The following is a 21,509-nucleotide window of genomic DNA, read 5'->3' on the forward strand; positions in this document are numbered from 1 at the left end:
TTCTCTCAGTTTCAAAATGTTTTGCTTTTCTCCCAGAGACACAATTCTCTGGTCTTCATGTTTGCTTAACAGCAAATGCAGTTTTCACAGGTGAAACCCAAAGCCAAAAACAAGCACTAATGTTTAAGCAATCATCTAAAAGGCAAGACCTGAGCAACTTGAAACACCCATCGCATGTTCCAATACTTTTGCTTACTTGAAAAGTGGGTGACTTCAAAAATAAGGTACTCTGTCCTGAGTTGTTTAATGTAGATGTCAATATAATGAAATAAAAGCTGGAATTCTGAACATTTGTCTCATATTCATCTTTTGATCTGAAACCCAATTGTCTTCAGATTGCAGCAAAAACAAAGGAATTGACCTTTCCGTTCCAATACTTTTGGAGGGCACTGTATGTATATACGTGTGTGTGTGCGTGAGTGTGTGTGTACATATATATACACACACACAGTGCCTAAAATAAGTATAGACCCTTTCCAAAAAATTAGAATATCATGGAAAACTTTTCCATAATTCCATTGAAAATGTTAAGTTTTCATAGATAATAGCTTCAATATCGCACAATTTAAACAATTTCAAGTATTTATTTGTTTATTTTTACATAATTTGGGCTTCCAGCTCATAAAACCCACAAAATCAGGAATTAAAAACATTTTAATACTGTAAAGAAATCGGGCCAAATTTTGCAGGCCATAAATTTATTAAACAGAGTGTCACACACGAATCATCGAGGAAAATAAGGGGCACCAGACCAAAAAAAAAACAGAAGTACTGACAGCAAGCATCAAGGAAATCTGGGTTTCCATAATTCCCAGGCAATACCACAGACTGATTTCCTCAATCCCACGACGCATTGAGGCAGTGATTAATGCAAAGGGATTCCCAACCAAGTATTGAAGATCATATCGTTTTGAAAGTACCATATTTTGATTGATTTAATGTGACCCTAATTTCTTTTTTTTTTCTTCTCTTCAAAAGCAGAGAAGTAAATGGTGGTTACTTCACAGTATTCAAATTTTTTAAATTCCTGATTTCATGGGCCACTACACAGCTCACACTGCACCCGACCCCTATTTCCCCTCCACAGGTGGTGAGGGGAACCCACGTAACCCTTTCGGGCTGTGACTGGCCGGGCCCCATGGGTGCAGGCCCGGCCACCAGGCGCTCTCCTTCGAGCCCCACCTCCAGGCCTGCCTCCAGAAGGGAGAGGGAGTAGACCCCGGGGACAGCCCAGGACTCCCAGCTGGCCTCTTTGCGCCTCGGGATACCCCTGGACGCCTCCCTGGTGAGGTGTTTTGGGCACGTCCCACCGGGAGGAGACCCCGGGGACGACCCAGGACACGCTGGAGAGACTACGTCTTTCGGCTGGCCTGGGAACGCCTCGGGATCCCCCCGGAAGAGCTGGATGAAGTGGCTGGGGAGAGGGATGTCTGGGCGTCCCTGCTAAAGCTACTACACCCGCGACCCGACCTCGGATAAGCGGAAGAAAATGGATGGATGGATGGATGAATGATTTCATGGGTTTTATGAGCTGCAAGCCCACTTCCAGCTCATAAAACCCATGTAAACGAATAAACAAATAAATACTTGAAATTGTTTAAACTGTGGGCACTGAATCAATCTATGAAAGTTTAACTTTTTTAATGGAATTTTGGAAATAAATACTTTTCCATGATATTCAAATTTTTGGAAAGGGTCTTTATGTAGCACGATGGCGGCATACATTAATAACTTGAAGGTCTTTTTTCTCCTATACCCATGTATAATGCGCACTATTGACTTTTGACAATTTTTGGGGGTAAAATGCGCATTATACACGAGAAATCACGGTATTTCAAGATTTACATTTTTTTATTACAAATACAGCAGTATACATTGATACATTCAAAAATGTAAAGGCAACAACAAAACAACAAAAACATAGAAAGAAACACAAGAAATAAAATAATACTAAAAATAAATAGAAACAGAAAATAAAATAAAAATAAAACCCCCCAACACTCATTAATAATGAGGTCCTTGGTGAGGGACCAGACAAAGCATGGCTAAAAACATATGATGAAAACTACATATGAATTTATGTTTCCCTTGCCCGGACGCGGGCCACCGGGGCCACCCTCTGGAGCCAGGCCTGGAGGTGGGGCTCGAAGGCGAGCGACTGGTGGCCCTGCCTGCACCCATGGAGCCCGGCCGGGCACAGCCCGTAAGGGTAATGTGGTTCCCCCTTCCAATGGGCTCACCACCTGTGGGAGTGGGCGATAGGGGTCGGGTGCAGTGTGAGCTGCGCGGTGGCCGAAGGCAGGGAGCTTGGCGATCTGATCCCCGGCTACAGGAGCTGGGTATAGGGACGTGGAATGTCACCACTCTGGCAGGGAAGGAGCCCGCGCTGGTGTGTGAGGTCGAGAAGTTCCGACTAGATATAGTCGGGCTCGCCTTCACACACTGCTTGGGCTCTGGTACCAGTCCTATTGAGAGGGGTTGGGGGGTGAGAGGCGCCGAGCAAGTGTGGGTATACTTATTGCCCCCTGGCTCGGCGCCTGTACGTTGGGGTTCACCCCAGTGGACGAGAGGGTAGCCTCCCTCCGCCTTCGGGTGGGGGCGACGGGTCCTGACTTGTTTGTGCCTATGCACCAAAGAGCAGTTCAGTGTACCCACCCTTTTTAGATTCGTTGGAGGGGATGCTGGAGAGTGCTTACGCTGGGAACTCCATCGTTCTACTGGGGGGACTTCAATGCTCACATGGGCAATGACAGTGAAACCTGGAAGGGCGTGATTGGGAGGAACGGCCCCTCCGATCAGAACCCGAGTGGTGTTCTGTTGTTGGACTTCTGTGCTTATCACGGATTGTCCATAACGAACACCGTGTTTGAGCGTAAGGGTGTCCACACGTGCCCTTGGCACCAGGACACCATAGGTCGCATTTCGATGATCGACTTTGTGGTCGTGTCATCGGACTTGCAGCCACATGTCTTGGACACTCTGGTGAAGAGAGGGGCGGAGCTGTCTCCTGATCACCACCTCGTGGTGAGTTGGCTCCGATGGTGGGGGAAGATGCCGGTCTGAAGTGCCAGGCCCAAACCTATTGTGAGGGTCTGCTGGGAACGTCTGGCAGAAGGAGTTTCAACTCCCACCTCCGACAGAACTTTGCTTATGTTCTGGGGGAGGCGGGGGACATCGACTCAGAGTAGACCATGTTCCGCGCCTTCTTTGCTGAGGCGGCCGACCGGAGCTGTGGCTGTAAGATGGTTGATTCCTGTCGTGGCGGCAATCCCGAACCTGTTGATGGACACCAACGGTGAGAGATGCCGTCAAGCTGAAGGAGTCCTATCGGGCCTTTTTGGACTGTGGGACTCCTGAGGCAGCTGATGGGTACTGGCTGTCCAAGCGGAATGCAGCTTTGATGGTCGCTGAAGGACCAGCTCTACACCCTCGGCAGGGTCCTCGAGGGTGCATGGGAGTTCGCCCAACCAGTCTACACGTGTTTTGCGGACTTAGAGAAGGCGTTCGACCGTGTCCCTTGGGGTGTCCTGTGGGGGGTGCTCCGGGAGTACGGGGTACCGAACCCCCTGATACGGGCTGTTCGGTCCCTGTACGACCAGTGTCAGAATTTGGTCCGCATTGCCGGCAGTAAGTCGGACTCGTTTCCGGTGAGGATTGGACACCGCCAAGGCTGCCCTTTTGTCATTGATTCTGTTCATAACTTTTATGAATAGAAATTCTAGGCGCAGCCGAGGCATAGAGGGGGTCCGGTTTGGGTTAGGGTTGGTGGGAAAATGAGCACCTGGGGTGAAAATCAGCACCTCCACATCTGAGACCATGGTCCTCAGTCAGAAAAGGGTGGCGCGCCCTCTCCATGTCGGGGATGAGATCCTGCCCCAAGTGGAGGAGTTCAAGAATCTTGGAATCTTGTTCACGAGTGAGGGAAGAATGGAGCGGGAGATCGGTGCAGCGTCTGCAGTGATGCAGACTTTGTATCGGTCCGTTTTGGTGAAGAAGGAGCTCAGCCGAAAGGCGAAGCTCTCAATTTACCGGTAGATCTATGTTCCTACTCTCACCTATGGTCACGAGCTATGGGTCGTGACCGAAAGTACAAGATCCTGGACACAAGCGGCTGAAATGAGTTTCCTCCACAGGGTGTCCGGGCTCTCCCTTTGAGATAGTGTGAGAAGCTCAGTCATCCAAGAGGAGCTTAGAGTAGAGCCTCTGCTCCTCTACATTGAGAGGAGCCAGATGAGGTGGCTGGGGTATCAGATTCGGAAGCCTCCCAAACACCTCCCTGTTGAGGTGTTCCGGGCATGTCCCACCGGGAGGAGTCCCCGGGGATGACCAAGGACATGCTGGAGAGACTATGTCTCCCAGCTGTCCTCGGAACGCCTCTGGATCCCCTCGGAAGAGCTGGATGAAGTGGCTGGGGAGAGGGAAGTCTGGGGCAGACGACCACGGGGATGCCAGCATGATTGGGAGGAACGGCCCCCCCGATCAGAACCCGAGCGGTGTTCTGTTATTGGACTTCTGTGCTCATCACGGATTGTCCATAACGAACACCATGTTCAAGCATAAGGGTGTCCACACGTGCACTTGGCACCAGGACACCCAAAGTCGCAGTTCGATGATCGACTTTGTGGTCGTGTCATCGGACTTGCGGCCGCATGTCTTGGACACTCGGGTAAAGAGAGGGGCGGAGCTGTCAACTGATCACCACCTGGTGGTGAGTTGGCTCCGATGGTGGGGGAAGATGGCGGTCCGACGTGGCAGGCCCAAACGTATTGTGAGGGTCTGCTGGGAACGTCTGGCGGAATCCCCTGTCAGAAGGAGTTTCAACTCCCACCTCCGACAGAACTTTTCTCATGTTCCGAGGGAGGCGGGGAACATCGAGTCCGAGTGGACCATGTTCCACGTCTCCATTGCTGAGGCCGCCGACCGGAGCTGTGGCCGTAAGGTGGTTGGTGCCTGTCGTTGCGGCAATCCCCTACCCGTTGGTGGACACCAACGGTGAGGGATGCCGTCAAGCTGAAGAAGGAGTCCTATCGGGCCTTTTTGGCCTGTGGGACTTCTGAGGCAGCTGATGGGTAGCGGGTGGCCAAGCGGAATGCAGCTTTGGTGGTCACTGAAGCAAAAACTCGGGCATGGGAGGATTTCGGTGAGGCCATGGAGAAAGACTTCCGGACGGCTTCGAGGAAATTCTGGTCCACCATCTGGCGTCTCAGGAGGGGGAAGCAGTGCACCACCAACACTGTGTATAGTGGGGATGGGGCTCTGGTGACCTCGACTCGGGACGTTGTGAGCCGGTGGGGAGAATACTTCGAAGACCTCCTCAATTCCACCGACACGCCTTCCCATGAGGGAGCAGAGTCTGGGTTCTCTCTCCTATCTCTGGGGTTGAGGTCACCAAGGTGGTTAAAAAGCTCCTCGGTGGAAAGGCCCCGGGGGTGGATGAGATTCGCCCCGAGTTCCTCAAAGCTTTGGATGTTGTAGGAATGTCCTGGTTGACACACCTCTGCAACATCGCGTGGACATCGGGGACAGTGCCTCTGGATTGGCAGACTGGGGTGGTGGTCCCCCTTTTTAAGAAAGAGGAGTGGAAGGTGTGTTCCAACTACAGGGAGATCACACTCCTCAGCCTCCCTGGTAAGGTCTATTCAGGGGTGCTGGAGAGGAGGAGGAGTCGAATCTCAGATTCAGGAGGAGCAGTGTGGTTTTTGTCCTGGCCGTGGAACACTGGACCAGCTCTACACCCTTGGCAGGGTCCTCGAGGGTGCATGGGAGTTCGCCCAACCAGTCTACTTGTGTTTTGTGGACTTGGAGAAGGAGTTCTACCGTGTCCCTCGGGGTGTCCTGTGGGGGGTGCTTCGGGAGTATGGGGTACCGAACCCCCTGATACGGACTGTTCGGTCCCTGTACGATCGGCGTCAGAGTTTGGTCCGCATATCCGGCAGTAAGTCGGACTAATTTCCGGTGAGGGTTGGACTCCGCCAAGGCTGTCCTTTGTCACCGATTCTGTTCATAACTTTTACGGACAGAATTTCTAGGAGCAGCCGAGGCGTCGAGTGGGTCCGGTTTGGCGGCCTCAGTATTGCATCTCTGCTTTTTGCAGATGATGTTGTTCTGTTGGCTTCATCAAGCCGTGACCTCCAACTCTCACTGGAGCAGTTTGCAGCCGAGTGTGAAGCGGCTGGGATGAGAATCAGCCCCTCCAAATCTGAGACCATGGTCCTCAGTCGGAAAAGGGTGGCGTGCCCTCTTCAGGTTGGGGATGAGATCCTGCCCGAAGTGGAGGAGTTCAAGTATCTTGGGGTCTTGTTCACGAGTGAGGGAAGAATGGAATGGGAGATCGACAGGCGGATCGGTGCAGCGTCTGCAGTGATGCGGACTTTGTATCGATCCGTTGTGGTGAAGAAGGAGCTAAGCCAAAACGCGAAGCTCCTGATTTACCAGTCGATCTACGTTCCTACCCTCACCTATGGTCACGAGCTGTGGGTCGTGACCGAAAGAACAAGATCCCGTATACAAGCGGCCGAAATGAGTTTCCTCCGCAGGGTGTCCGGGCTCTCCTTTAGAGCTAGAGTGAGAAGCTCAGTCATCCGAGAGGATCTCAGAGTAGAGCGGCTGCTCCTTCACATCGAGAGGAGCCAGATGAGGTGGCTGGGGCATCTGATTCGGATGCCTCCCGGACGCCTCCCTGGTGAGGTGTTCCGGGCACGTCCCACCGGGAGGAGACCACGGGGACGACCCAGGACACGTTGGAGAGACTACATCCTTCGGCTGGCCTGGGAACGCCTCGGGATCCCCCCGGAAGAGCTGGATGAAGTGGCTGAGGAGAGGGAAGTCTGGGCGTCCCTGCTAAAGCTACTGCCCCCGCGACCCGACCTCGGATAAGCGGTAGAAAATGGATGGATGGATGGACCTGTATCAGTTGTGTGTGGGTTCGACAAAAAGACCTCTTGGTATCAAGAACTCTTATCTAATTCATGTAGCAACCTTCAAATTACGAGACTAAGGAAAAAAGGTTTGTCGTCACTTGGTCATGAAGTTTTATATATCTAAAAAGTGACGTGGTGCCCCTTTACGAGATACGATATCTTGATTTATAACGCTGTAACTTAAAATTACGTTAAACCGGAAGTAACGCAAGCGTCACTTCCGGCTTATTCTTTTCTCCTAAATTAATTACGTTTTTATTTAACCCATCTACGCTACACATCCATGATCCAAATTTTGTGTGTGTGGGGGGAGGGGGGTCAAGGATTCTTCCGCATTAAAATAGCCCTTGCAAGCAAGTAGAGAAATGCCGCAAAGTCTGCCATGTAGGACAGCAGTGAACGATCCAGGGGTAGCACACCAAATAAACCCAATATTGGTGAGGGATTAATTTGGACAGAGGTTATTACCGTAAGTGAAAGGAACACTTAGTTCCAAAACTGGGACAGGGTGGGACAGGTCCAAAACATATGAATAAGGTCAGCTGTCCCTTGATGACATCTATCACAAGTCGGATCTAATCCAGGGAAGATGCGCGCCTCTTTGCTTCTTTGACCAGTGGACTCTGTGTACCACCTTGCATTGTATGACCCTGTCTAGCACAGATTCTTTTCAAAATCATCTGAAGGTGTCTGTATTTTTGTCCACGTTAATGTCGTAGCCCAAGTCATACGTAAGGCACGGAACTGTGTGATAGAATGGCCATATATAATTTGGAGATACTGCCCTTAGAATACGGGTTGATCTTAAGTACGGTGTCTAAGATAGTTGTAGATGAGAATTTAGGAAAGCCAGGGAAGTGCTTCTGGGCAAAATCCCTAATTTGTAAAAACCTGTAAAATTGCTTTCTGTCAAGGCCAAATTTGTGGGTCAACTGGGCAAAGGACGCAAATCTCCTGTTAATGTAGAGATCGTCGACCAACCGAATCCCGGCAGCCTCCCAGACTGCGAAAGCCCTGTCATTGATGGAGGGAGCAAACATAGGGTTTAAATGGACAGATGAGTAGGGTATAGAGTTAATTCAGAATTGCCGCTTAAATTGAGCCAAGATTTTCAGAGAGTTTTTTACAATTACGTTGCCAGAGTATGCTAGAAGTGAAAAGTCTGAGGGAAACTCAAAAGAGAACGCAGGGTAGAGGAGTTACAGGAAGCCTCCTCAACCTGCAGCCACGGTGGTGGCTGATCGCTAACATGTCACCAGTGCAACTGTTTACAGCCCAATAATAAAATAAAAAATTCGGCAGTGCTAAACCACCCAAGTCCTTTGAGGCTTGTAGAATGTTTTTCCAAATCCTGGGAGTCTTGTTGTCCCAGATAAACTTTGAGTTTAAACTGTCAAGGCCCTGAAAGAAGTGTTTCTGGATGAAGACACACATACATTGGCAAAGGTATACAAATTTGGGGGGAACATTCATTTTAATGCAATTATCCTGCCGGCAAGAGACAAAGACAGAAGAGTCCAACATAGGAAGTCTTCATTTATCCTACATAGGAGGGGCGAGAAGTTGTAGTCTACTAGGTCCGTACTATTTCTGGTAATGCAGATGCCCAAGTATGTAAAGTTGTTGTTTAAAAGGAAGGTTAGATAGGGCGTATGCTGTGGCAGCCATATTAACAGGCATAAGTTCGCTCTTTTGTATATTTAGCTTATAGCCCGATATTTATCCAAATTTGTCCAGCAAGGTCATCACCGGAGGAATGGATCTGTCTGGGTCAGACATGAACAGTAAGAGGTCATCCGCATACAATGACAGCCTATGTACCTGTCCTCCTCTTATGATACCAAGCATATGGCTGGACCTAATGGCTGCCGCCAGTGGTTCAATGGCAATATTAAACAACAAGGGAGAAAGTGGGCAACCCTGACGCGTTCCATGGCTAAGAGGAAAGTATTCTGAGCTGTCGTTGTTTGTTCGAACTCTGGCACAAGGAGACGTATACATAAGTTTTTTCCAGGATATAAATTTGCTACCAAAACCAATTTTGAAAAAGATGGTTCCATTCCACTCGATCAAACGCCTTCTCAGCATCAATTGAGATGACCACTTCTGGAATGGTAGAAGACGAAGTGTCTATCCGTCTAAGCTTGCTGCGGGATCCTATTTAACACACGTCTACTCCGTGTGGTCCATACCGGAATTCTACTTGCAACAATTACTTCAGAAAAGTGGACCGTGATATGGTCGCGATATCACTGCATATTACTCCAGCTCTCGCACGAAATGAGTTATACTACAGTTCATACATCAATGTTAAAATAAAACTTATTTTGCAATTGGCATGAAGTTTTGGCGGGTGATGAGCATTCCAGACAATGTTTCATCATGTATGACTGTTAACAATTCATTATTGTTTAGCTGTGATTTCAAGTACAAATTCTTGTTTTTGTGTAATATCAGGATTCGAGACTGCGCCCAAATTAGCTGCATATGCAACCTTTTTTTTCCAGCCTGTATGCTCTGAGAGAGAGAGAGCACGCCCCATCTGGATTCTTCTTGTGAATTCAATTTGAGTTAAAAGCGACCCGTTGCAATATGATTGGCTGTCTGCCGCAACAACATACTGTAATTAACTACCTCTTACAGATAGGACACATACAGTCCTATAATCCACAGCATCGTAGCATACAGGCTCCCCACATTTACGCATCCCAGACAGGCCAGTACGCTGTTGTGTCTGGCCAGTAGCCACCACGTAACTATATTGATGCTGGGCTGGCTGCTACTTATTCATTTTAAATGACAAGTGTGAGCTGTCAACGGATCTGGGCTGCTGCTAGCTACCCCGCACCTACCTTCTAAAGTCCGGTATGCTGGTAAACTCCTCTCGCCGCAAGTCACCCACAGGTTTTGTTTTTACACACATTATCTATCTACAGTGGCGGACGTATTGGCCCCCTTCTCAAATTCTAATATTTTTGCATAGTTTCATCACTTTAAAGAGGCACTAAACAGTCCCAGAAAATGGCATGTAAATTTGATACACCACAGAGATTAACAAGCCTACCAAAATTAAAATGCGCACTCCAGAGTTGGGTGGTAGTTTTGATATGCAGCTTGCCATCTGTGTGTGGCTTTAAAAAGTCAATCCATCGCTTCCTTTCCCCCCCCTCATTTTTTGGGAGCTTAAAAAACGTCACTGAGCTGTTCTGTAAATTGCGGCATCCACCGAAGACGCATTTTGGACGCACATTGTGTCTTTGGCTGCAATATCGGGTCTAGAACCCCTATGGACCCAAGGGGCCCCTGCGAAACTTATGAACTCAGATAATGGCCCACTTGGGACTTTCCTCCATCCATCCATTTTCTACCGCTTATCCGAGGTCGGGTCGTGGGGGCAGTAGCTTTAGCAGGGACGCCCAGACATCCCTCTACCCAGCCACTTCATCCATCTCTTCCGGGGGGATCCCGAGGCGTTCCCAGGCCAGCCGAAGGATGTAGTCTCTCCATCGTGTCCTGGGTCATCCCCGGGATCTCCTCCCGGTGGGACATGCACGGAACACCTCACCGGGGAGGCGTCCGGGAGGCATCCAAATCAGATGCCCCAGCCACCTCATCTGGGCTCTACTCTGAGATCCTCCCGGATGACCGAGCTTCTCACCCTATCTCTAAGGGAGAGCCTGGACACCCTGCGGAGGAAACTCATTTCGGCCGCTTGTATACGGGATCTTGTTCTTTCGGTCACGACCCACAGCTCGTGACTATAGGTGAGGGTAGGAACGTAGATCGACCGGTAAATCGAGAGCTTCGCCTTTCGGCTTAGCTCCTTCTTTACCACAACGGATCGATACAAAGTCTGCATCACTGCAGATGCTGCACCGATCCGCCTGTCGATCTCCCCTTCCATTCTTACCTCACTCGTGAACAAGACCACAAGATACTTGAACTCCTCAACTTGGGGCAGGATCTTATCCCCGACCTGGAGAGGGCACGCCACCCTTTTCCAACTGAGGACCGTGGTCTCAGATTTGGAGGTCCTGATTCTCATCCCAGCCGCTTCACACTCAGCTGCGAACTGCTCCAGTGAGAGTTGGAGGATACGGCTTGATGAAGCCAACAGAAACACATCATCCGCAAAACAGCCCGTATCAGGGGGTTCGGTACCCCATACTCCCGAAGCACCCCCCACATGAGCCCCCCGAGGGACACGGTTGAACGCCTTCTCCAAGTCCACAAAACATATAGACTGGTTGGGCGAACTCCCATGCACCCTCGAGGACCCTGCCAAGGGTGTAGAGCTGGTCCACTGTTCCACGGCCAAGACGAAAACCACACTGCTCCTCCTGAATCTGAGATTAAACTTCCCGACGGACCCTCCTCTCCAGCACCCCTGAATAGACCTTACTAGGGAGGCTGAGGAGTGTGATTCCCCCTGTAGTTGGAACACACCCTCCGGTCCCCTTTCTTAAAAAGGGGCACCACCACCCCAGTCTACCAATCCAGAGGCACTGTCCCCGATGTCCACGCGATGTTGCAGAGGCGTGTCAACCAGGACATCCTTACAACATCCAGAGCCTTGAGGAACTCCGGGCGAATCTCATCCACCCCCGGGGCCTTGCCACCGAGGAGCTTTTTAACTACCTCGGTGACCTCAACCCCAGAGATAAGAGAGCCCGCCTCAGAAAACCCAGACTCTGCTCCCTCATGGGAATGTGTGTCGGTGGAATTGAGGAGGTCTTCGAAGTATTCTCCCCACCGGCTCACAACGTCCCGAGTCGAGGTCAGCAGCGCCCCATCCCCACTATACACAGTGTTGATGGTGCACTGCTTCCCCCTCCTGAGACGCCGGATGGTGGGACCAGAATTTCCTCAAAGCCATCCGTAAGTCTTTCTCCATTGCCTTCCTGCACTCCTCCCATGCCCAGTTTTTGCTTCAGCGACTACAAAAGCTGCATTCCGCTTGGCCAGCCGGTACCCATCAGCTGCCTCAGGAGTCCCACAGGCCAAAAAGGACTCCTTCTTCAGCTTAACGGCATCCCTCACCGTTGGTGTCCACCAACGGGTTCGGGGATTGCCGCCACGACAGGCACCGGCCACCTTACGGCCACAGCTCCGGTCGGCCGCCTCAGCAATGGAGGCGTGGAACATGGTCCACTCTGACTCAATGTTCCCTGCATCCCCCGAAACATGAGCGAAGTTCTGTCTGTGGTGGGAGTTGAAACTCCTGACAGGAAATTCTGTAGTGGTGAGCAGTTGACAGCTCCGCCCCTCTCTTCACCCGAGTGTTCAAGACATGCCGCCCCAAGTTTGATGACACGACCACAAAGTCGAACTGCGACCTAGGGTCTCCTGGTGCCAAGTACACGTGTGGACACCCTTAATCTTGAACATGGTGTTCGTTATAGACAGTCCGTGATAAGCACAGAAGTCCAATAACAGAACACCGCTCGGGTTCTGATCGGGGGGCCGTTCCTGCCAATCACGCCCTTCCAGATCTTACTGTCATTGCCCATGTGAGCATTGAAGTCCCCCAGCAGAACGATGGAGTCCCCAGCAGGAGCGGTCTCCAACACCCCCTCCAAGGACTCCAAAAAGGGTGGGTACTCTGAACTGCTGTTCGGTGTATAGGCACACACAACAGTCAGGACCCGTCCCCCCACCCGAAGGCGGAGGGAGGCTACCCTCTCGTCCACTGGGGTGAACTCCAACGTACAGGCGCCCAGCCGGGGGGCAAAACCGCACTCAAGAGGACTGATACTAAAGCCCAAGTCATGTGTGGAGGCGAGCCCGACTATATCTAGTCGGAACTTCTCGACCTCACACACCAGCACGGGCTCTTTCCCTGCCAGAGTGGTGACATTCCATGTCCCTATAGCCAGCATCTGTAGCCGGGGATCAGATCGCCAAGGTCTCTGCCTTCGGCCACTGCCCAGCTCACACTGCACCTGACCCCTACATCCCCTCCCACAGGTGGTGAGCCTATGGAAAGGGGGATAAAAGTTACCCTTTCGGGCTGTGCCTGGCCCCATTGGTGCCTTTGAGCCCCACCTCCAGGCCTGGCTCCAGAGGGGGGCCCCGGTGACCCGTGTCCTTCATAAATCCTTCACTCTTTTTGAGGAATAAAAAAATAAAATGTCAAGATGGAAACTACCAGATGGACCAGCAGCTGCTCATTTAGTATGAATGCAATGAATGAATGTATAAAAATACTTGAAGCCATGGCTTTATTACATTTACCTTTGGAGTTGTTGGTGTCATCCCTGGCCAATTCCTCCCCGCCCTCCTTCTTTCCTAAAAAAAATATTTGGACTGTCAAGGTTTTTTTTTATGTCTTTAAATAAACAAATTTTTTTTTTTTTTTTTTTTTTTACGTCTGAGCATCAGAAATCTGAACTTTTCTTTAGAACACATTGCAAATTGATCCAAGACAAGCAACATTTGCGCTCTTAAACTATGATGTCATTCTAACCTCAATTAAGCAACTAGCCAGAAACCGTATAAACTTTAGAGGCAAGTTCAATTACAAAAACTAGTCTATCCAGTGATATAATTTCTGCTACAGCCAACGCGCGAGCTTGTATAGCACATAGTTAAGAAATATTTGCTATTAACAAGCAATCCTCAATACGGCTTAGCTGACTGTGCTGTAGAATTGACTGGGACGTCACTTTATTACCCAAAACCTACAGTTAGGGTTTGATAATGACAGTCGTGGACCATAAATCAACCATAAACGTGAAAAGTTAAATAAGGCATACATTCAACCAGTGGGAAAATAAACATTAACAACATAAATGAAAGCTTTTATTACGGCAGTAGCTTAAATTTGCGTGGCACAATGAATTGTGGGAACCGCGTAGCTTTACCGTTGTTATGCGGATGAATACGATACCAAGCCAGAGACGAACGTGCGCCTTGCGTCCGTTGTCAACGCAGCATAAGTCACTAAACATCGCCTCCATGACAGTGACTAAACTACATTTTGACAATTATCATGATCACAAAGGACTGATAAGACTGGAGATAGACAGCGGGGAAGCCAATTGCTAAGCTATCGTGACGAAGTCTCAAAACAACAAAAGTGATTGGGTGGTACAGTACACTTGTCACATAGGTTTGTCTGGAACCGCGTTATAGGAGAGATTAGCCAACTTTGGAAAGCAAAATACCAGGCAAATTACTTGTAATAGGTATCTATACAGGTAGAGGAAAACACTGAACTACATGATAGCGCTAGACAGCTACATAATGCAGGGACCAAAAATAAATTGGTATGTTACCGCTACTAGATCACTTGAAAAATGTGTCCTATAAATTTAAAAGCAGATTAATAAATATTTAGAATATAAGATAACCTTCATTAGTCCCGCAATGCATCATTTCAGCAGCAATAGTGGATACAAATTTTATGTATCAAAAGTACAAGTGGTTTTGGTATCATGAGTAATCAAGAGTCTGAAAAAAAGTGGTATCAAACATACATAGAATTATATGATTGCCTAATATTATTACATATGAACAACAAATTGATGGATAACTAGTTTTGAAATCAGAAGCGAGTAAAAAAAAATGTTTGTTCAACCATGACTCAGTTTTATTTTAGAAGTGGAATTTGTTACAAAGAAATGCTTACAATATCTCAATGTTACCAAAAGTGAAGACAATCGGCAGTTTTGGTATTTTAGCAAGAGACATGAAGTTGGACGTACATGATTTGGTTTTGCGGGCCACTTAAAATCATGTGGCGGGCCAGATCTGGCACCCGGAACATCTGTGTTTGAGTTTGACATCTGTGAACTGAAGAATTCCATACCGGATTGGCCGTGGCACGGGTTAACAACACCGTTAACCTGAAGGGTGGCGGTGGAAATTCAGCTACTGTGGGTCGAAGACGAAGGAGAGGTGGAAAGAAGGTTCTTAGGCAGAAAGAGAAGAGGAAAGCACAGAGCCTAGAATTTTATGTGGGCACTTTGAATGTTGGAACTATGGCAGGAAATCTCTGGAGTTGGTTGACATGATGATTAGGAGAAAAGTTGATATATTGTGTGTCCAGGAGAGCAGGTGGAAAGGCAATAAGGCTAGAAGTTTATGGGCAGTTTAAATTATGTTACCATGGTGTAGATGGGAAGAAAAATGGAGTAGGGGCTATTTGAAAAGAAGAGTTAGCTAAGATTGTCTTGGAGGTGAAAAGAGAATCAGATCGCGTGATGAGCCTGAAACTTGAAATTGATATGTTATGTGTAATGTGATTAGCGGCTATGCCCCACAGGTAGGATGTGACCTCGAGGTGAAAGAGAAATTCTGGAAGGAGCTGGACGAAGTAGTTCTGAGCATCCCAGACAGAGAGAGAGTCGTAATTGGTGCAGATTGTAATGGACATGTTGGTGAAGGTAATAGGGGTGATGAAGAAGTCATGGGTAAGTACGTCATCCAGGAAAGGAACTTAGAGGGACAGATGATGGTAGACTTTGCAAAAAGGATGGAAATGACTGCCGTGAACACTTTTTTCCAGAAGAGGCACAAACATAGGGTGACCTACCTTCGCGCATTTAAGTTCTTGCCTGAACGTCGTTATTAAGGGAATTAAGCAGTGATCAGACGAGCCCAGGGCTGCATGAGGTATAGCACAGTATGCATTTTTTACTGTAGTGTAGCAGTGGTCTAAAGTATTATTTTCCCTGGTAGGACAGTCGATGTGCTGCTTGTATTTAGGGAGTTCGTGGTTGAGTTTAGCTTTGTTAAAGTCCCCGAGAATAATGAGGGGTGAGTCCGGGTGTTTTTTTTCAATTTCGTTGACTTGTTCGGCGAGCGTTAGTAGTGCGGCGTTCGTGTTAGCTTGAGGCGGTATGTAGACTCCAGCCAGTATGAATGATGCGAACTCACGTGGCGAGTAGAATGGTTTACAGTTTAAAAATAGCGACTCCAAATGCGGGCTGCAGTGTGTGCTGAGCTCCGTGACGTCCGTACACGATTTTTCGTTGATATAGAGGCATATCCCGCCGCCCTTTGTTTTCCCCGATGATTTCATGTCGCGGTCCGCTTGATGAATGTGGAAGCCGGGAAGCATGACGGCGCCATCGGGTAGAGCGTCGCAAAGCCAGGTCTCCGTGAAGCACATGGCCGCGGAACGTCCAAAGTCTTTACTGGTCTTTAACAGAAGATGAAGCTCGTCCATTTTGTTGGATAGGGAGCGTACATTCGCGAGGTGGATCGACGGGAACGCCAATCTGTGTCCTCTCTGGCGCCGCTTCCGTCTCCATGCGCCAAAAAACGCGGACGCCGGTCCGGTAAGTAACTCGGGGAAAAAACTGTGGATTTGCGAAAGTTGGTGACAGAAAGTCCGGCGTAGCCTCCCTGATGGTTAGCAGGTCTCCCCTTGTGTAAGTGAGTCGTGTAAGGTCTCCAAAGACGGACGAAAAACACAAAAACAATACTAGAGAGCGCGTTACCGAGGCGACCACACTGGTAGGCGCCATCATCGGCCTCATCAAGGACGGTGACGAGTCTGCATATCGACAGGAAGCGGAGCGGCTGGAGCTGCGGTGCGGCTGACACAACCTGGAGCTGAACACGCTCAAGACTGTGGAGATGATCGTGGACTTCAGGAGGCATCCTTCGCCACAGCTGCCCCTCACATTGTCCAGCTGCCTTGTGTCAACCGTCGAGACAATTTTTTGTTGCATTCTGACCAGCCTGGGACCAACTGGTTATGCAATAGTTAAAGTGACTAAGAATCATTGAATGTAAGTAAATTTTTGCGGCTTCAGTTGACATTTCATTTCGAATTGCACGAAAATTTGCGTGGTTTAATTTGATATTTTTACACAATTTGTCAATATGGGCTTTAAAGGAAAACTGTGAATCTATTATTAACCCAAGATATTTGTATTGGCTGACAATTAGCATTTTTTTCTCCATTAACAAGTATGTCGGGGTCAGGTGATACTCTATTTGTTTTAGTGAAATACATGCCTACAGTTTTAGAAAGAAATGTTTAGCTGTAGACAGCACTCCTGCAACCAAGTTGTGACACAGGACATTGTATTAGTGAGTTTAGCAGCAACAGTATCTTTGAAGCGACCATGAACAAAGAAAACCGTGTCGTCTGCATACATTACGCACTCTGCTTCAGAACAAACAGTGGGCAAATCGTTGATATAATGACTAAATAAAAGGGGGCCTAATATTGATCACTGAGGGACTCCAGAGGTTAGCCTAAAAGACTGATCTGCAGTTGTTAACTGATACAGATTGTGTTCGGTCATGCAGATATGATTCAATCCAGCTCACAGCTTTGCGAGAGAAGTTAAATTTTGAGAGCTTGGTAAGAAGAACAGAGTGATTTACTGTATCGAAAGCTTTCCTGAGGTCCAAGAACACCGCCCCCACAACTCCACCCTTGTCGAGAGAAGATTTTTTCATAATGAAGAGGCATGTAGCCATTTCAGTGGAATGCTTGGATCTGAAACCAAACTGCATGGCGTGAGAGAGGGGGAGCTGCTGCTTAAATAATGGACAATCTGCTCTGACACCCATTTTTCTGCAACTTTGGAAATGGCCGGAAGAATGCTTATAGGTCGGTAGTTATTCAGAGAAGTTGATTCATCGGATTTAAAGACAGGGGTAACAATAGCAGATTTCCAGGCCTTTGGAAAGTGACCAGATGAAATTGAAAGATTAATGATTGAGGCAATAGGAGTAGCAAGAGTTGAACCTAGATCTTTGAGCATGTTCGTTTCCATTGCAAAAACATCATTTGCCTTAGATGGTTTGAGTGAATTAACTAAATCGATAACTTTGGTCTCAGTAATATTTGTAATCGTAAAGAACTGCGTTGCAGACAATGCAGGGTATTCCTTCCTTTGTTTTACTGCAAATTTAGCAGAGATTATTGACACAGATTCAATGAAGTAGTTGTTAAAAGCATCAGCCATCACTTGAGGTTCCGTCAGGATTTTTCCATTTAATTTAATTTGCATTAGTTTTGTTATTTTGTGTATCACCCAATAGTTTTTTAAATATAATTCCAGGTTATTTTTTAATTTGCCTTCGCACTATTCAAAGCAGTAATGAAAAAGTCAGCTTTAGATTTTCTTATTTCTTTCACTACCCTATTTCTCAGTGAAATAAACTGGTGTCTATTGTATCCTGATTTGACCGACAACTTCAAGGAATGATCGCATTCTTTCATCAGTTTCAGAATAAATGTGTTTAACCAAGGAAGGCCATTGTTTCTAGCTTTTAGTTTAATTATCTGTGTAAATTGTATAATAATTTCTTGTATTTTGTTGGCAAATTTAGAACAATCCTCATCTAAATTTTTACCAGCGAGTAATACATCCCAGTTTACTTCTTGGATAGAATCTTGGAAATTTTGTTGTTCATGTTTTGGTATCCTATTGGATTCAGTGGTGGCCAAGGGTTTGAAGCGCTTTTTATTTAATTTTCTTGTGACCATTATAAGATTGTGATCAGACAATCCTGTGAGCATATTGTATGGCTTCAAGATCCTTTCTGGCCTATTAGTAAAAGCTAGATCAATCTGAGTTCGGGTGGAGTTTGTAATTCTCGTAGGGCCATTAATTACCTGAGTCATATCCATATCATCCATAACCCTTTTAAATTGTTTCCTAACTTTGTTAACTTCCCAATTAACATTTAGGTCACCCATTATTATCACCTTTTTTGCAAGATTGAGTTGTTTCAGTAAAATTTCCAGCTTTTCATAAAAAGCTGCATTTGATGAGGGAGGCCTATAAATAACTACAAGAATAAAAGACATTTGCTGCGACAAATAAACTGTTAGTCCAAGAAATTCTAATCCATTGTCATCTGTAACATGTATTTCATTACAATTAAAAGTGTCCTTGGCATAAATCATATCACCTCCTCCCTTAGAACCCTGTCTGTCGTTTCTAAACATTTTATAACCAGGTACAGATAGTATTGCTGAGGGCGAAGATTCATGAAGCCATGTCTCAGATAGGCAGAGGAAGTCAATATTTGAGTCAGTGAGAATGTGATTGACTTGATCACTTTTTGTTAAAATGCTTTGTATATTTAAGTGTGCACAAAGAATGCCTTTTGGTTTACGTGTTGAGTCCCATATTAATTTAGAGTTATTAACTGTTTGGAACACCCTGCATTTCTGGTGCTTTACTATTGCGGTGTTTGGCAGCCCCCTGTTTCTTTTATTGGCAATGTTTGCATATAGCTTTACGCTGCCAGCTTCCGCATCAGTCAGCAGTGGAGAAGGCCCAGCTAGCAGAGGTGTAAGCCCAGCCGGCAGAGGTGGAGGCCCAGCCGGCAGAGGTGGAGGCCCAGCCGGCAGAGGTGGAGGCCCAGCCGGCAGAGGTGGAGGCCCAGCCGGCAGAGGTGGAGGCCCAGCCGGCAGAGGTGGAGGCCCAGCCGGCAATGGTGGAGGCCCAGCTAGCAGTGGTGTTGGCCCAACTAGCAGTGGTAGAGGCCCAGCTAGCAGAGGTGGAGGCCCAGCCGGTAGAGGTAGAGGCCTAGCTAGCAATGATGTTAGATGATCTAGCATTGGTGTTAGCCCGGCTGCACGAGGGAAAGGCCCAGTTGGCAGTGATGTTGGCCCAGGTAGCAGAGGTGGAGGCCCATCTAGCACTGGTCCAGGGTTTAGTTCAACATCACCAGCCAAAAGAAGTATTAGCAAGTGATTAAAAACACCCAGGAGTGGTTTGCCTGTGACAGCCTGTTCCTGCCCACCTGGGGGTGGCCTAGCATGGCCATAGTCCAGTACCCTTGTGAATAGCATGTGCTGACTCCATCTGGCTGTATACAAGTTTAGAGTGTCCCTTTTTCTTGGACATGTTGAACTTAACAGAAGATAGAGGGTTATCCAAACAGCAAAGGAATACGTTGATAGCATAATCCATGGTCCTATTTGATCTTTGGATGACTTTTTAAGCAAACGCACAGGACCTGCCAAACTGTGTGGCTGCACCCCGGCAGCCATCTTGTTTTTCCTTCCTCCTGTTAGAGAGGAGGATGCAGGAGATAGGCTGACATGGAAAAGGATGACACGCTGTGGCGACCCCTCACGGCACATGCTGAAAGGAAAAGAAGAAGACTAAGTTGTGAAAATGAACAGTTTGCAGAATAATTTTTATCCTATTACATAAAATAGTACAATAACTGTCCCACGGTAATGTTTTTTAAAATTTTAATTCATATAAAGCACTTTTTTGGGCGATGAAAAGCACTTACAGTTTGATTATTTCAGTTGCGGCTTTCAGCCTTGGGTTCCTCAGTTTCAGTTTTGGTCAAGAATGTTCATTTCGGTTCATCACTCGTCTCGACTCCAATCATGCACACAAACATAAATGCATTCTGGAGGAGCATATTCTTTTCATAACCCTTGGTCCAACGGCCGGATTTGATTCCCCATTGCCTCCATCATTGGCAGCACCTCCATCGTCTGCATCATCTACTTCTGCTCTGTCTTCCTCCAGATCATTTACCTCTGCTTCATCTTCCTCCACATCATCTTCAGCTTTGCCTTCATCCAAATCTGTTTCCAGTTCATCTAAAGGAAATATTGTTTAACGAGCACATACAATCTATATAAATATATAAATTATCAATGTTATCGAAACATTTTATAGAATCTTCTTTTCCTTCCGGCTTGTCCCGTTAGGGGTCGCCACAGCGCGTCATCCTTTTCCATGTAAGTCTATCTCCTGCATCCTCCTCTCGAACACCAACTGCCATCATGTCTTCCCTCACGACATCCATCAACCTTCTCTTTGGTCTTCCTCTAGCGCTCTTGCCTGGCAGCTCCAATCTCATCATCCTCTACCAATATACTCACTATTTCTCCTCTGGATGTGTCCAAACCATCGAAGTCTGCTCTCTCGTACTTTGTCTCCAAAACATCGAACCTTGGCTGTCCCTCTGATGAGCTCATTTCTAATTTTATCCAAACTGGTCACTCCGAGAGCGAACCTCAACATCTTCATTTCCGCCACCTCCAACTCTGCTTCCTGTTGTCTCTTCAGTGCCACTGTCTCTAATCCGTACATCATGGCTGGCCTCACCACTGTTTTATAAACTTTGCCCTTCATTTTAGCAGAGACTCTTCTGTCACATAACACACCTGACACCTTCCTCCACCCGTTCCAACCTGCTTGGACCCGTTTCTTCACTTCCTGACCACACTCACCATTGCTCTGGACGGTTGACCCCAAGTATTTAAAGTCCTCCACCCTTGCTATCTCTTCTCCCTGTAGCCTCACTCTTCCCCCACCACCCCTCTCATTCATGCACATATATTCTGTCTTACTTCGGCTAATCTTCATTCCTCTTCTTTCCAGTGCATGCCTCCATCTTTCTAACTGTTCGTCCAGCTGCTCCCTGCTTTCACTGCAGATCACAATGTCATCTGCAAACATCATGGTCCACAGGGATTCCAGTCTAACCTCATCTGTCAGCCTATCCATCACCACTGCAAAAAGGAAGGGGCTTAGGGCTGATCCCTGATGCAGTCCCACGTCCACCTTAAATTCGTCTGTCACACCTACAGCACACCTCACCGCTGTTCTGCTGCCCTCGTACATGTACTCTTTCTAGGCA

At 47.6% G+C, this 21,509-nt stretch overlaps 1 protein-coding gene across 9 annotated transcripts in view; it reads left to right on the top strand.

The window, feature by feature from the left end:
* The window catches only part of vps37c (VPS37C subunit of ESCRT-I), a 153,955-nt gene that overhangs the window by 14,923 nt on the left and 117,523 nt on the right, over window positions 1–21,509 (top strand). For 5 of the 9 annotated variants that reach the window (XR_009788281.1, XR_009788279.1, XR_009788278.1 and 2 more), the window contains exon 2: window positions 1,088–1,285. The exons of the other annotated variants lie outside the window; for them this stretch is intronic. The gene's annotated coding sequence lies outside the window, so the exon portion shown is untranslated. The remainder of the gene's footprint in view (window positions 1–1,087; window positions 1,286–21,509) is intronic. 9 annotated transcript variants of the gene reach the window in all.

This window comes from Phyllopteryx taeniolatus, chromosome 4 (genome assembly GCF_024500385.1).
Source record: "Phyllopteryx taeniolatus isolate TA_2022b chromosome 4, UOR_Ptae_1.2, whole genome shotgun sequence".
NCBI lineage: Eukaryota > Metazoa > Chordata > Actinopteri > Syngnathiformes > Syngnathidae > Phyllopteryx > Phyllopteryx taeniolatus.